Raw genomic sequence first — 16,179 nt, forward strand, 5'->3', positions numbered from 1 at the left:
AGCCTAATATGGAATATAGCAGTGCTAAGTTAAAATCGAAATTCGATTATTATAACTTGAATTAATCGAATTGCGATTTTAACTTGGACCTGGTTTACTATGGTTGGCTTGGTAAAATTAGCGAATATGACGAATGTATTCGTCATATTCCACAAAACGAAGATAACAAAGTATTCTGCATCTTCGTTTTAGCTACCTATTCATCAACTTCGCTAATTCTAGCAATCAAATAGGAAAGTTTACTATAGAGACAGCTAAGTTTAATTTGCTATGAGATTATATTACTTTGCTTTTTTTTTATAAATAGAATAATTATAATAATTATCAGGTATTATAATTATTCTATTTTTTTTTATTTTAAAAACAGTCATATAATCGCATAGCGAATTAAACTTAGCTGTCTCTATAGTAAACTTTCCTATATGATTGCTAGAATTAGCGAAGTTGACAAATAGGTAGCTAAAACGAAGATGCAGAATACTTTGTTATCTTCGTTTTGTGGAATATAACGAATATATTCGTCATATTCGCTAATTCTACCAAGCCAACCATAGTAAACCAGGTCTAAGTTGAAATCGCAATGCGATTAATATAACTCGAAGTAATCGCATGGCGATTTCAACATCCGTCTCCCATTGACTTTCAGTCCCCTATTAATATACCATCAGATCGGAGTTTTCTCCAATCCGATGGTATATTTTAACTTGAAGCGTCCCCATCACCATGGGAACGCCTCTATGTTAGAATGATTCTCGCCCCTGACGAAGCTTTATGTGAAACCCGGGTCGGGCTGTGCGGAATGAATACTATCATATTGATATGCTGAATAACCTTTTTACTTCTGTGAGTATAACAAAACAGAAAGTTTTAACTGTGCCGGAGGTACTCTCACTATTGTGTGATTTATGACATCTTGCAGAAAAGCCTTTACCCTAAGTTCACGCCTGAGCGTTTTACAGCGCGTTCCTACGCGCTGTAAAACGCACAACAAGGAGAAACCAATGCTTCCCTATGGGAATGGTTCTCACCTGGGCGTTTTACAGCGCGTACGATCGCGCTGTAAAACGCCCGACGCTCAAACAAGTACTTGAGCTTCTTTGGGGCGCTTTGTCGCGCGTTCCCGTACATAGACTTTCGGGAACGCGCGACAATGGGCGTTCACTTGTCTCTGTATGCACGCTTGTAAACGCCCGTACAATCGCGCATACAGAGCGCTCCTTTCAGAACGCTCAGGTGTGAACCCAGGGTTAACGATCCAGCATAGATTTGCTGAGCTTCAATCTGGGTTGAAGCACACCACTATCCAACTGAAGGGTGTCTGTCTTGAGCCAGAGAAAGTGATCACCTGCATTCCTGGAAAAACGCCTTGTGTGAACAAGGAGCAGAGCGGTCCCACTATATTAACACTCAGTATGTTCTGCAGCTGTGCACAGAGTTTGCCATTTCTCAACAGTCCTTGTATCCATCTGGGCTCACAATCCCTTATCTAAAAGTACAATAAAAAAAGGAACGGGACTCTAAGTATAAAGGAGAAAAATGCTTGGTGTATGCCTTTGGCCTCATGCACACGACAGTATTTTTTCACGGTCCGCAAAAACGGGTTCCGTAGTTCCGTGATCCGTGTCCGTTTTTTCTTCCGTGGGTCTTCCTTGATTTTTGGAGGATCCACGGACATGAAGGAAAAAGTCGTTTTGGTGTCCGCCTGGCCGTGCGGACCCAAACGGATCTGTCCTGACTTACAATGCAAGTCAATGGGGATGGATCCGTTTGACGTTGACACAATATGGTGCAATTGCAAACGGATCCTCCCCCCATTGACTTTCAATGTAAAGTCAGGAGTCCCTATTATACCATCGGATCAGAGTTTTCTCCAATCCGATGGTATATTTTAACTTGAAGCGTCCCCATCACCATGGGAACGCCTCTATGTTAGAATATACCATCGGATTTGAGTTAGATCGTGAAACTCAGATCCGACAGTATATTCTAACACAGAGGCGTTCCCATAGTGATGGGGACACTTCAAGTTAGAATATACTGAGAACTGTGTAATAACTGCCCCCTGCTGCCTGGCAGCACCCGATCTCTTACAGGGGGCTGTGATCCGCACAATTAACCCCTCTCCCTCCCCTCGCATTGCTTATAGCACAGACCTGTTACTTACCAGTAGGAGGAGCGCCCGGCCGGTCACAGACATCGCAGGTAAGTATAATGCTTCTAAAGTTGCTAAGTAACCATGGCAGCCAGGACTGCAGTAGCGTCTTGGCTGCCATGGTTACCAATCGGAGCCCCAGCGATTAAACTGGGACTCCGATCGGAACTCTCCGCTGCCACCAATGATGGGGGAAGGTGATTTTAATTAGGGGGGGGGAGAGGGGAGGCCGCACTGGCCACCAGTGATGGGGGGGTGATTTTAATTAAGGGGGGGCGAGGGGAGGCCGCACTGACCACCAATTAATGTAATACAGGGGAGGGAGGGGGGTCTGCCCCCTTCTGCCTGGCAGCACATGATCTCTTACAGGCGGCACCTGAGGGGTTAATTGTGCGGATCACAGCCCCCTGTAAGAGATGGGGTGCTGCCAGGCAGCAGGGGGCAGTCATGTACACAGTTCGTAGTATATTCTAACTTGAAGCATCCCCATCACTATGGGAACGCCTCTGTGTTAGAATATACTGTCGGATCTGAGTTTTCACGAAGTGAAAACTCAGCTCTGAAAAAGCTTTTATGCAGACGGATCTGCGGATCCGTCTGTGTGAAAGTAGCCTACGGCCACGGATCACGGACGCGGATGTCAATCTTGTGTGCATCCGTGTTTTTCCACGGACCCATTGACTTGAATGGGTCCGTGAACCGTTGTCCGTGAAAAAAATAGGACAGGTCGCTGAAGAACAACGGTGCATTTTCCGAGTTTTCAACGGACCCATTGAAAGTCAATGGGTTCGCAGAAAATCACGGAAAACGGAACAACGGACACGGATGCACACAACTGTCGTGTGCATGAGGCCTAATAGTGGGTTAAATCCATATGATGTGTACATACAATCCAAAGCAAGAAAAGGGCATGCTTACCCAGAAAAATCAAGTCATGTGTTTTTAAATCAGTTTATGCAACATTTCAGGATGACCATGCAGGAACACAGCCATGTCAATCAAGAAGGAGAGGGAGCGGCTGGCAGAGGAAGCAGGACGAGCAAAGGTGAACTAAGTGGCTTGGTCCACAGTGTCCATCAAAAAATCGTAATTGCGCAAAAAAAGCGTAACTTTATATTACAATTTAAGCAGTTCTCCTATATATCCAGTGAAATATGATAAAGAATGTGACCATGACATTGTCGTGTAGAGATACCAGTCGAGATCACAAATTCTAGAATTCGCGAGTTTATTCCGAATATTATGCGAAAAATTTGCGAAATATCACGAAATCTAATATTGCCTATGCCGCTCATCACTACTGAAGAGCACATAGAATATCAAGAACAGTTCCCTGGATTCTAACCCTGTTTTGAGCATGTAATTATGTTATTTTGTACTTTTAGTAAAATACATTCATTTATGAACAGGAACATGCCAGATGATGATATGATTGCTAGTGAGGCTGTCAATGAGCTGCTAGCTGGCCCCCTGCCCAAGAGCACATGCCATGAATTTCTCTGCAGGAACTGGTCCAGCACGGCGGTGAATGTTAATGAGGGACCTTGTGGGTCAGAGGATTAGTGTTGCCTCACACTGTATTTTCACATCTCTTCCTAGCTCAGACCTAACACAGATGGATACTGGAAGTGATTATCATCTATGGCCCAATTCACAACATTTACAGATAGCCCACAGGCAGAGAGTGCAGCTTTTCTTAGCAGCAACATGAAGTCAGGTAGGGAGTATTAAATAGAGCAAATGATATCAGAAAAACATATAATTAGTGTTACAAGTGTAGGACAGGTAAGGATGACACAATGCCATTAACCACAGGACGCTAAATAACAGTAGACAAGCGTAAGTTCAAGACAGGCAGCAGACGTGTAAATGAAATCAGAACACATACCTGTTTACTATACACGCCTGTACCCAGGCCCGGCTCTATAATAAGGCAGACCAAGCGGCTGCTTGAGGGCGCAGAGAAGGGGGGGGGGGGCAGCGCCAGGGGGGAATTTATATATATATTTTTTTTATTTATTGATTTTTTTTTTAAATACATAACTTGCAGACTTGCCCCGCCAGGCCCGGCTGCCTGCCCCAGCCTGCAGGTGTGCCGTGCGGCGCCTGCCCTCACCTCCTCACAGAGCGGCACGCAGGCTCAGCAGCAGCACGGCATCGGCAACACAGACAGTCAGGGGGGTGTGACTGCCGAGTGGCGCTGCGGCGGCGGGCGGCAGGTAGCAGCAACTGGTGTAGACTGGGGAGCGGAGGTCTGGAGACTGGAGGCGGAGCTGTTGGTGGTGAGTAACTGTGTGTGAGTGAGTCTGTGAGACATCAGACTGTGACAGACTCACACAGCCAGGCCCAGACCAGACCGTCTGGACTGCCGTAGGTGGCACAGACAGGTAGGTAGGTCAAGGTGATCTCATTGAGTGCAGGCTGCGCAGAAACAGAAGAACATTAATGGGGGTGGAGTCAGGGTGAGGCAGGTGACATTACAATGTGACATGAATGGAGGGGGGACAACAAGACATTTGGACAAATGTCTCTGAGTAGTCTGTGCAGCCCGCAGGGAGAAATGTATGTGGCATGGGGGGGGGGGGTGAAATGGACATGATGGAGGGGGGAGAAATGTGACAACATGGATAGAGAGGGAGAAATGTGACAACATGGATGGAGGAGGAGAAATGTGACAATATGGATGGAGGGGGGAGAGAAATGTGACAACATGGATGGAGGGGGAGTAATGTGCAACATGGATGGAGGGGGGAGAGAAATGTGAGGGCTGATGTGACATAGGTGATTTGACATGGAGGGGGTGAAATGTGACATGGGGGGCTGATGGCTGACATGGGGGCATGATGGCTGACATGGGGGCATAATGGCTGACATGGGGGCATAATGGCTGACATGGGGGCATAATGGCTGGCATGGGGGGCTGATGGTTGACCTGGGGGGCTGATGGCTGACATGGGGGTCTGATCTGAGGTCTGATAAACATTGGGGGTCTGATTGCTGGTCTGACCTGAGGTGTAATGGAAAATATTTTTTTCTTATTATCCTCCTCTACAACCTAGGTGCGTCTTATGGGCCGGTGCGTCTTATAGGGCGACAAATATGGTCCTCAAACCAGCGATTGTCTGAAGCAGAGCGAAGATACCAGGACCACACAGAGGAGAAGCCAGCTGATGCAGACGGGACCAGGGCCAGGTGAGCTGCGGGGGTGGGCGTGGGGGGTGCCAAAATGTAGCTTCGCTTGTGTTGGCAAAAATTCTTGCACCAGCCCTGCCTGTATCACACATGGAAAATGATTCTGACCTAATTTACTTTCCTATTCCATAAAATGTTTATGGTTTATTAAATAGGATAATAAAAAAAAATGGGAAGAGAATGTGGCAAAATAACACAAAATCCTTTAGACACCGGTTCAGTCCTCCTCCGTTCCAGTACTCCCCACGAGCTTTCTTTACATGGCAACAGCAGTGAGGTGCCCATATATCCACTGCAGCCAATCACTGGCCTCACTGGTATACAGCACAAGATCACTAGCCATTTAAAAAAAAGCCTGGCAGGGAGGACCGGAGCGGCGGTGCTAGAGAGAAGAGGGATTTTTAAAAAAAATAGACAGTCGGAAAAAAGGTAACTCTTCCCCAGTCTCCGTCTGATGCCTCTGTGATTTTGAAGTTTCAAAGCAAATGTTTCTAATTTGCTAATATTCATATTCTGAACTGCAGTGATTGATTTCTGGAAAAGTAAAAAAAAAAAGGAGGTAGCAACCCTAGGTGATGTTGGTCCAAAGGGCCAAGGGTACCACCTGTCTAGCCATATGGGGGATACAACTGTCCACTGAATTTTGTAGACATTATAATATCTAGGTATTGCCCTGCCAGGACTCTTCACCTCAATGACAGCAGCATAAAAGTACAGCTCCTTGCATTCTTTGGTGTGGGCATATGGTAATTCCTACACAGCATGACACTGTTTGCCGATCTTTCTGTATGTATACAAGTTGTATATATCTAACTGCATCCAGTAGCGAGCAGGATAGCTGTGCCATTGATAAAACACTGACACATGACATGATGGGTGATGAGGGGAGAAGAACCCATGAAACATACTGATGTACCGTAATCAAGCAGACTTATAATTTGAGAAAAGAGACTAGTTCCCCTGGTCAGGGCACAATAGGGACAGATCACAATAAGGACTGTCTGATGGAACCCTGACCTACATGATTATCCAGAATTTGCTGCACTGGGCGTCTACCAGACTCTGAATATGGTGTGGCACCACCCAATGATGACATTTGCTGGTAAGACCACTCCAATTTATATCAGATAGGGCAGTGTTCATGACACAGTAGCAGTTTTGGTATCCTGGTGACTTTTCATATGTTTGTATCATTTAATATATGTCACTGATCAGTGCTGCCTCATTTTTAGTGTGTTCAATTTTTTTGACACTTGGTGTAAGTTTTACCTGCATTACCGTTAAAGCTAAATTTTCATTTTATTATTTTAGCCCCTATATTTTTACTTTTCTGGTAGAGTTCAGGCAGTACAGTAGACAAGCAGAAGTTCAAGACAGGCAGCAGACGTGTAAATGAAGTCAGAAAACTAACCTGCTCAATATGAGGGAATACAGATCAGGGAATATCTTATAGCTAACGTGGCCTTATTGATTAAGTGCAGGAAGGTGGGGGAAGGGCCGTTCGAAGGCATGTGATGAACAGATATTGGCAGGAGAGCAATTACATTGGTGTGCATTAGCAGTTTATAAACTAAAAGGTTAGCACAGGAAAACCATGGCAGTGAACAATCTGGGGAAGGTTTATAAAACTGTGTAAAAGAAAGAGTGTCTATTTTGCCCATAGCAACGAATCACAGCAAAGCTTTAATTTTTCAAGAGTAGAATACAAAATAAAAGTTTTGCCATGATTGGTTCCTTTTTTTTTTTTACCGGAAATCCATCTATGAGCCAGAAGTAACCCAGAATGTTTGTGTATCAGATGGACAGTCTATTAATTTTAATAGAAGCTGTGCAATGTTTAATTTGCCCTGAGGTGGCGTTGCAGGGAAATTGAGCATTTGCTTCCAGATTTCCTTCCAGATTACAGCTGATCATTAGGAGTCCTGGAACTAGGATACTTTGTAACAAAAAAGGAATTGTCAACATTTTTATCTAGGTGATATGTTCGATATGTTTTTATTTGACCCTAATATAGTTTACATTTTTCCTGCAGCAAAGGACTTATTCCATGCAACATTTGTAATATTGAATTGAAAGAAATAAGATTACAGATGCTCCAATATTGCTTAATCCCTTGCTGAGATATACTCTTATCACTCACATTCGGCCAAACAGTTCTGACCTGTGGTTGCATGAATGCCACAAGAGCACTGAAAGTGAGCTGTGGTATCTGCCACCAGCCAATAGCAGCAGATCCTTTAAGTTCTGTAAGTTGTGAGGTGGGACCTCCACGAATCCGACTTCATTTTTCAGCACATCCCACAGACATTTGATTGATCAGTGGTCTGGGGAATTTGGAGGACAGTTAACACCTTGAACTCTTTGTCATGTTCCAGAAATGATTCTTGAGGGCACATCAACCTGCTGAAAAAAGTCACTGTAATTTGGAAGTACCATTGCCATGAAGTGGCGTATACTTGGTCTGTAAAATGTTTAGGTAGGTGGTAAGTGTCAAAGAAACATCCACTTGAATGCTAGGATCAAATGTCTCTCAGCAGAACATTGCACAGACTATCACACTGCCTCTTCCAGCTTGCCTTCTTCCAATAGTGCATCATAGTATCATCTCTTCCACAGGTTAATGACACATATGAACAGGTTGTCCAGATGATGTGAAACAAAATGTGAATCATCAGACCAGGGAACATTCTTCTATTTCTCCATCATGCAGTTCTGATGTTCAATTGCCCATTGCAGGCCCTTCTGGCAGTGGACAGGGGGAAGCATGGGTACCCTGACCAGTCTGTGGCTATGCAACTAAAAGTGGCATTGAAGAAAACAAAAAGTGACCCCATTTTGTAGGCCGGGTCAACAGTGCCATTGTGCAGCACAAAATTCTAGCAGAACCACATACCATACCTCCCAAGTGTCCCTCTTTTGGAGGGACAGTCTCTCTTTTTGACCCAAGTCCCGCTGTCCCTCTTTGCACCATAAATGTCCCTCTTTGTGATCTGAGGTATAGTTTTGCATTATTACATTTACAATATTGATCCAAAATGTGTTTCCCTGGTTCCTTTTTATATATTTAAGCCCACCTTGCATATTATTTTCTTATTTGAGGTAATTTTAATTTTACAAATTTTTATATTCAGATAATTTTAGCACTATTGTGTAAAAAAAATAAAGCTATCGAAGTATATAAATATGCAGGAAAAGTGAGTCTTTGACATATCAAACCATAAGGCTGCGTTCACACGGGCGAGATTTCCGCGTGGGTTCAATGCGGTAGGTGAACGCATTGCACCCGCACTGAATCCGGACCAATTCATTTCAATGGGGCTGTTCAGATGAGCGATGATTTTCACGCATCACTTATGCGTTGCGTGAAAATCGCAGCATGCTCTATATTCTGCGTTTTTCATGCAACGCAGGCCCCATAGAAGTGAATGGGGTTGCGTGAAAATCGCAAGCATCCGCAAGCAAGTGCGGATGCGGTGCGATTTTAACGCATGGTTGCTAGGTGACAGTCTATTCACTGTATTATTTTCCCTTATAACATGGTTATAGTTCCCAGTCTCTTCTGATGAGCTGTCGGCTAAAGGACCTTTGGTGACGTCAGATCACAAGCTCCAATCACATGGTCCATCACCGTGGTGATGTACAATGTGATTGGAGCATGTGATCTGACGTCACCAAAGGTCCTTTAGCCGACAGCTCATCATTAAAGAAGTAAAGAAGAGACCGGGAACTACGCGGAGGAGGTGAGTTAATTTAAAAAAAAATTTTTAACCCTCAATTGATCACCTACTATGCATTCTGTATTCAGAATGCTATTATTTTCCCTTATAACCATGTTATAAGGGAAAATACAATCTACAGAACACCGATCCCAAAGCCCGAACTTCTGTAAAGAAGTTCGGGTCTGGGTACCACAGTCGGTTTTTTATCACGCGCGTGCAAAAAACATTGCACCCGCGCGATAAAAACTGAACATCGGAACTCAATCGCAGTCAAAACTGACTGCAATTGCATTCCTACTCACGCGGGTTTGCCGCAACACACCGGGACGCATCCGGACCTAATCCGGACACACTCGTGTGAACCCAGCCTAAGTGTCCCTCCCTTTGACCATCCAAAAAGTTGGGAGGTATAACATACCACAATGCTGCACCAAATTCTGTCTCAACAGAACCAAATATCATAGAGCAACATAAAATACTGCTCCAGCAGAACTCAATCCCACAATGCAGCACAAAACACACTCCCAGCAGATTGTCCCTCTATGGTGGGCAGAGCCAGATACCAAGTTCTGCTCTCTTCATCCTCCTTCAGTAGTTTCTAATTAATATTTTGGAGGCGGTGAAAGTAGTTTACAGAACTAAGGCTGGTTTCACATGGGCGTTGCGGGAAAAGATGCGGGTGCATTGCTGGAACATGCGCGATTTTTCCGCGTGAGTGCAAAACATTGTAATGTGTTTTGCACGCGCGCGAGAAAAATCTGCATGTTTGGTACCCAAACCCGAACTTCTTCACAGAAGTACAGGTTTGGGTTAGGTGTTGTATAGATTGTATTATTTTCCCTTATAACATGGTTATAAGGGAAAATAGTAGCATTCTTAATACAGAATGCATAGAACAATAGGGCTGGAGGGGTTAAAAAAAATAAAATAATTTAACTCACCTTAATCCACTTGTTCGCGTAGCCGGCATCTCTTCTGCCTTCATCTGTGAGGAAAAGGACCTGTGGTGATGTCACTGCGCTCATCACATGATCCACCACCATGGTAATGGATCATGTGATGGACCATGTGATGAGCGCAGTGACGTCACCACAGGTCCTTTTCCTCACAGATGAAGGCAGAAGAGAAGCCGGGCTGAGCGAACAAGTGGATTTAGGTGAGTTAAATTTTTTTGTATTTTTTTTTAACCCCTCCAGCCCTACTTTATTAAGCATTCTATATTAAGAATGCTATTATTTTCCCTTATAACCATGTAACCAAATATCATCTTCTAGCAACCATGCGTGAAAATCGCACCGCATCCGCACTTGCTTGCAGATGCTTGCGATTTTCACGTAGCCCCATTCACTTCTATAGGGCCTGCGTTGTGTGAAAAACGCACAATATAGAGCACGCTGCGATTTTCACGCAACGCACAAGTGATGCATAAAAATCACTGCTCATGTGCACAGCCCCATAGAAATGAATGGGTCCGGATTCAGTGAGGGTGCTATGCGTTTACCTCACGCATTGCATCCGCGTGGAAATCTCACCCGTGTGAAAGGGGCCTAAGTCATCCCTACCTTTAGTATGCTGTCTGGTCTTTCAAAGCTACCAAAATACAGGAGAATGCAGCACTACATACCTATTACATCCAGTGACGTCTCCTCTTATGTAGACGTTCTTTTCCCTCATCTTTTCCATTAGGCCCAGACCGCCAGGATAACTTCTTTCAGCTACTTCTTTCAGCTATAGGGGAGCATATAGGTGACATCAATAATTGTAGAGACACCTCTGTCTCGCGCCATGTACAGACTGAACATGGTGGGGACTTGAGGTGCCTCAATTTTATGGGCATCGAAAAAGTGAAACCACCACTAAGATGTGGTGACTGGGATAAGAGAATCCTCCAGTTCGAGGCAAGATGGATTTTTTATTTGAAGACTGTATACCCCAATGGCCTCAATGAGCAACAGAGTTTTACTTGCTTTAGGGTACTTGCGGCAGGACGGATCCGACATGCTGTTCACCATGTCGGATCCGTCCTTCCGCCATTTCGCCGTGCCGCCTGACCGCCGCTCCGTCCCCATTGACTATAATGGGGACGGAGCTCCAGCGCAGCATGGCGGTGCACGGCGAAAGCCGCCGGACTAAAAAGTCGGACATGCAGGACTTTTTAGTCCGGCGTCTTTCGCCGTGCTGCGCCGGAGCTCCGCCCCTGTCCCCATTATAGTCAATAGGGACGGAGCGGCGGTCCGGCGGCACGGCGAAAATAGCGGAAGGACGGATCTGACATGGTGAACAGCATGTCGGATCCGTCCTGCCGCAAGTGTGAAAGTACCCTTATTTGAGTAGCCACTGATGATGACGTAATTCTGAACGACTTATTTGATGTAAGACCATAACCATCTGTTTTTCATATTCCTCCCATCTGCATCCCACAATTAACCTTGTATTTAAGAGAAACCTGCCAAACAAAATTCATATTAAATGATCGTACTGAATAAATCTGCCGTCCGGCATTTGAGACGGTACACGAGCGTTCAGTGCCTGGGCGTCATCTGGTTGCTTAGCAACGTGGGACGCACAGACGCACGGAGCTTCCGTTAGCCCCAATGATCACGTGACGCCAGCTTCCGGTGGAAATGGAGCGCACAGTAACAGTGTGCGTTCCATATGCGTTCCACCGTGCGAGCAGGCGGAATAAGGGGGTGGTAACTGCCCGAGGCACCGGATTTAAAAGGCGATATGGCGCAGTATGCTGTATCTCCGCACTCCTGGCATCTTGCGGTGAGGCGAGGGTATTTTTGGGGGACACTTTCACATACCCTGTAGGGACGAGTACCACTGACCGTCCGTACACCCTCCAATCTACAAGGAAAGAAAACTTATCCTGAAGTAGTAAGTAGAGGATACATACTCAATAACTTCTTTCGAATGTCTATATGACTAAGCATATTTAGTGACCGCGGTCTTTTTGCTTGTCTTTTTCTGTTTTTTGTAGAAACCCTTTGACTTCAATAAGCTCCTGATGAGTTGCAATTCTATGGAATGAAACATGGCATGTAGGGCTATACAGTAAGGGCTTTACATGGACTAGGCCCCATTACAGGGACAGGTTCCGTATGGGGTCGCCCCTGTCGGGGCAGGTGCTCTGTGTGGTTGAGGCAGGTCTATGAGGATAGCCCCTAACCATCCATATAGGGAGGGCTCTAGACCAGTGCATTATAGGAGTGTCTAGACTGCCATACCCACAGAAGCATTGGTTACCAGTGTCCAATTATCATACCAGGGCACTGACGCCATCCACTGTCTACTGGTCGTGTGTCTACAGGACGGGGTAAGATCTACCAATAACTATCTTACCGCGGCCCTTAATGGTGGCAATATATGTGTATATACAGTACAGACCAAAAGTTTGGACACACCTTCTCATTCAAAGAGTTTTCTTTATTTTCATGACTATGAAGGCATCAAAACTATGAATTAACACATGTGGAATTATATACATAACAAACAAGTGTGAAACAACTGAAAATATGTCATGTTCTAGGTTCTTCAAAGTAGCCACCTTTTGCTTTGATTACTGCTTTGCACACTCTTGGCATTCTCTTGATGAGCTTCAAGAGGTAGTCCCCTGAAATGGTCTTCCAACAGTCTTGAAGGAGTTCCCAGAGATGCTTAGCACTTGTTGGCCCTTTTGCCTTCACTCTGCGGTCCAGCTCACCCTAAACCATCTCGATTGGGTTCAGGTCCGGTGACTGTGGAGGCCAGGTCATCTGGCGCAGCACCACATCACTCTCCTTCATAGTCAAATAGTCCTTACTTTCAAAGTTTTCCCAATTTTTCGGCTGACTGACTGACCTTCATTTCTTAAAGTAATGATGTCCACTCGTTTTTCTTTACTTAGCTGCTTTTTTCTTGCCATAATACAAATTCTAACAGTCTATTCGGTAGGACTATCAGCTGTGTATACACCTGACTTCTCCTCAACGCAACTGATGGTCCCAACCCCATTTATAAGGCAAGACATCTCACTTATTAAACCTGACAGGGCACACCTGTGAAGTGAAAACCATTTCAGGGGACTACCTCTTGAAGCTCATCAAGAGAATGCCAAGAGTGTGCAAAGCAGTAATCAAAGCAAAAGGTGGCTACTTTGAAGAACCTAGAATATGACATATTTTCAGTTGTTTCACACTTGTTTGTTATGTATATAATTCCACATGTGTTAATTCATAGTTTTGATGCCTTCAGTGTGAATCTTTAATAGTCATGAAAATAAAGAAAACTCTTTGAATGAGAAGGTGTGTCCAAACTTTTGGTCTGTGCTGTATGTATGTATGTTTTTGTTTCGTTCCACTGCAACCACCTATGCTTTTAGCGATTTAATAGTAAAAGTTATTTTTTATATACTCAGTCCACAAGTGGAAATAAGTTAAAATGGCTCGTTTCTGCAGAGCATATCCATTATTCTCCCTACATTCCCAACACAAACTTCCCTGGTGCTCCAACTGTATCATACTGTGCCTGCTGTGTTCCCCAATGCCCCCAAATACTATACTCCCGAAAAGCGTCCCCAGTAATAATAATTCCCCTATAGTGCCTACAATATTAATAATGCCCCTATTAGGCCTCCAGCAAAAATAATAATACTTGTAGTAATAACAATGCCACCTAAAATCCCCCCACTAATAATAATGCCCCTCTATTCTCCCCAGTAATAGTAATGTTCACTATATTTCCGCAAGCAATAAAGCCCTCTATTGTGCAATATTAAAAATTTCCCTCAAAAATGCTGCATGTTGTGCCCCAGTATTAAAAATGCCCTCAGTAATGCCCCTAATGTGCACCAAGTAATAAAATTGTCCCTATTATGCTCCCAGTATTAAAAATGGCCCCAGTTCCATTATTAATAGATCCTGTAGTGCCCACCTGGCAAAATCACCTGATCACCCCAATGGCCACATTTTGAAAGGGATTGTCTCTGATGAGAACTTTATGTGCTAATAACACTCTTTAAGGCCCCATTCACACAACTGTGCGGTTGCCATGTCTGTGTTGCGGACCGCAAACAGCGGGTCCACAAAACACGGGCACCGGCTGTGTGCACTCTACATCACGGTGCAGACCCACTGACTTTAATGGGTCTGCGATTTGCAAGATGCAGTGAAAGATAGGACATGTTCTATCTTTTGCTTCGAATGCATGGGCCCGGAAGCCCTTGGAAGGGCTTTCATGTGTTTATGTAGGCTTTCAGGTCAATGCCTCTTCAATGCAAAATATAGAACATGTCCTATCATTGAAGTCCCATGTTTTGCAGACCCACAGTTTACAGTCTGCAACACATGAACGGCGGCTCCATGGTTTTGTGAATGTGGTCTTAAGTGCACTAAGCAGCACACTGAACCTGCAATCCCATTATATTACTTATAGATTATATTATTAAGAGCAATATCGTAGTATACATGGATTAGCACAGGAGCAGACAAAATGTCGGATTGGGGTTCCTAGGGCCCACCAGTAAAATTTATTTTGGGGGCCCACTGTACGGATACATTCAAATATTACCTGCTCACACAGCAGCAAGATGCTACCAGATGATTGAATATGGGGGTCCCTGCAGCAACTTTGAGGAGGTAGGTCCTGAAGAGAATAGGACACTGGTGGCTTTCCTCTGATTGTGTCTATAATAATAAACTGGGGAGTTTCTTCAATAATCTACCATTTTTTATATGAACATTTGCTGGTTGAGGTGCTGTACGATGCATATATGTATGTAGTGCAGTAAGTCTACTGTGTTATGTGACACTTGTCAGTCCTAACCTCAGTATCTGAGGAAAGGGATTTAGGGGTCATTATTTCAGAAGACTTAAAGGTAGGCAGACAGTGTCATAGAGCAGCAGGAAATGCTAGCAGAATGCTTGGGTGTATAGGGAGAGGCATTACCATTAGAAAGAGGGAGGTGCTCATGCCGCTCTACAGAGCACTTGTGAGACCTCATTTGGAGTATTGTGCGCAGTACTGGAGACCATATCTCCAGAAGGATATTGATACTTTGGAGAGAGTTCAGAGAAGAGCTACTAAACTGGTACATGGATTGCAGGATAAAACTTACCAGGAAAGAATAAAGGACATTAACATGTATAGCTTGGAAGAAAGACGAGACAGAGGGGATATGATAGAAACTTTTAAATACATAAAGGGAATCAACAAGGTAAAAGAGGAGAGAATATTTAAAAGAAGAAAAACTGCTACAAGAGGACATCGTTTTAAATTAGAGGGGCAAAGGTTTAAAAGTAATATCAAGAAGTATTACTTTATTGAGAGAGTAGTGGATGCATGGAATAGCCTTCCTGCAGAAGTGGTAGCTGCAAATACAGTGAAGGAGTTTAAAGGATAACTGTCACACTTAGACCCTAATTGAAATTTTCATATATGTAGTTACTAATACCATGATATTCCAGAATCAGTTACTATTAGACTGATTTACCCCATATTTAATAAGATTCAGCCCTTAGCAACCAGTCTGCATAAAACTGCAATTTCACTATTCAGTTAAGATGGCCGCCACTGCCCTCACCCTGAGGCTAATCCCGCCTGCCCTCACTAGCCAGTAACAATAGCCCCCCAAAAGTGTCAGTAACCAGAGCCCTCCCCGCTAAAGGGTTAATCTCCTGCAGCACAAAGGGGTCCTCTTACCACATGTTGCTTTCATTTATACACTGAGCAGATGGCAGATCTCCCTTCCCTGTTGTGCGCTGCTTCAACTCTGCATTCTCCAGCTCTGCCGAGTGAGGGAGCGTCTGCCAAGCGCAGGGACAGGGAGAAGTGCACACAGCCCAGGCACTGTTATCAGCTGCTGGGGAGGACCTGGCTTTAATCATTTACTTACAGTCCCTGGCTGTCAGTAATGTGACCTTGCACGGTCTGCGTGCTCAGTCCTTCAACAGACGGAACATGCCTAGCAACCCTATTTTAAGCACAGGTAAAAATAGGCAGTACAGGGAACAAAAATGTGGAATTAAGGGGTAATTGAATACACAGTGAAAAGTTGAAATAAGGCCACCAAGGTGATATTAATCACCACAATCAGATACTCAAAAAAAATATATATATACGACAGTTATCCTTTAA

General features: G+C 44.3%; 1 pseudogene; it reads left to right on the forward strand.

The window, feature by feature from the left end:
* Positions 1-11,790: 11,790 nt before the first annotated feature.
* LOC120993930 overlaps positions 11,791-16,179 on the forward strand; it is a 29,069-nt pseudogene continuing 24,680 nt past the window's right edge.

The sequence above is a fragment of the Bufo bufo genome, chromosome 3 (genome assembly GCF_905171765.1).
Source record: "Bufo bufo chromosome 3, aBufBuf1.1, whole genome shotgun sequence".
Lineage (NCBI taxonomy): Eukaryota > Metazoa > Chordata > Amphibia > Anura > Bufonidae > Bufo > Bufo bufo.